The sequence below is a fragment of the Lepus europaeus genome, chromosome 15, assembly GCF_033115175.1.
Source record: "Lepus europaeus isolate LE1 chromosome 15, mLepTim1.pri, whole genome shotgun sequence".
Classification (NCBI taxonomy): Eukaryota; Metazoa; Chordata; class Mammalia; order Lagomorpha; family Leporidae; genus Lepus; species Lepus europaeus.
The window spans coordinates 80,968,001-80,969,331 of record NC_084841.1 but is presented as its reverse complement, the minus strand read 5'-3'; the positions used below and the strand labels follow the sequence as shown (position 1 = coordinate 80,969,331).

The window sequence follows — 1,331 nt, the reverse complement described above, 5'->3', positions numbered from 1 at the left end:
GAGTTTTTGGAGTACTGCCATTTTAGCAGTCTTCCAATCCATGAACATGGAATATCTTTTCATTTCCTTAGGACTTCTCTAATTTCTTTCAATGATATTTTGTATTTTTGGATGGTTTCCCAAGTTTACTTTTTAAAACATTTATTTATTTATTTGAAAGGCTGAGTCGCAGAGAGGCAGAGGCAGAAAAAGAGAGAGGGAGAGAGAGACAGAGAAAGAGAGAGAGAGAGAGATGTCTTTCATCCCCTGGTTCATTCATGTTGATTCGAAGCCAGGAGCCAGGAGCTTCCTCAGGGTCTCCCACATGGGTGCAGAGGCCCAAGGACTGGGGCCATCTTCTTTTGCTTTCCAAGGGCATGGCAGAGAACTGGATCAGAATTGGAACAGCTGGATCTCAAACCGGCGCCCAAATGGGATGGTAGCTTCAGGAAGAGGCTTTACCCACTATGCCACAGTGCCAGCCCCTCCCAAGTTTATTGAAAATGTGGCAGCGTAGGAGAAAGATTCAAATCGCTTCACGTGGTGTCTTGAAATTCATCCCAAGCATAGGCTGAGTGACCTGCAGTTTGCACAGACTGCCAAAGTCCAACAGCTCCAGCATTTCATTAGTGTCAGGGTCTGTTCCCACGATCTGACCCTGAGCTGAGGCCTCAGGAATTCAGTTGTCTCTCCTTTCTTCCTCCTCCTCATATAGCTTGACAGCGATGCCTCTCAGGAGGCCTCTCTGAATCACTTTATCGACATGTGACACAGCCTGCCGTCTTCTTGGGAGCTGCTTGCTGGGATTGATGGCAGTCTCCTCTCAAAGGCACTTGGTGTGGAAGTTGTTGCCCAGGTGGGTGTGGTACTTCTCAGTGATGACCTGGCCAATTTCTTTATGGTTTTGGTGTGAACACAGCCCATTTTGGCAGATCCTGAGTAAAAGAGCTTGTGGTTTTTCTATGTATATGCATTTCATTTCTATTAGCAAATTTATTACTAAGCATTTTACTTATGGGCAACATTAAAATTGAATTATTTTGTGATTTAATTTTGCATTGTTCATTGCCAATTCATGTAAACATATATTTTGCATAGTGATCCTGTGTCCTATAACCTTGATGAACTTGTTCATTGGCTTTGATAGTTTGTGTGTGTGTGTGTGTGCATTACTTAAATTAAGGCATCTGTATATAGGGATGAACTTACTTATTTTTCTCTCCAGTGTCTTTTATTTAATTTTTTTGCCAAATTCTACAAACTATAACTTTCAATGCAATGTTTTACATTAGTAATGAACATGTATCCTCATCTTGTTGATCAGAGGGGAGACATTTTGATTTTTTATCATT

At 41.7% G+C, this 1,331-nt stretch overlaps 1 pseudogene; it reads right to left on the bottom strand.

Moving 5' to 3' along the window:
• Positions 1 to 505: 505 nt before the first annotated feature.
• Positions 506 to 903, bottom strand: LOC133774545 (small ribosomal subunit protein eS17-like; annotated as a pseudogene).
• Positions 904 to 1,331: the final 428 nt, after the last annotated feature.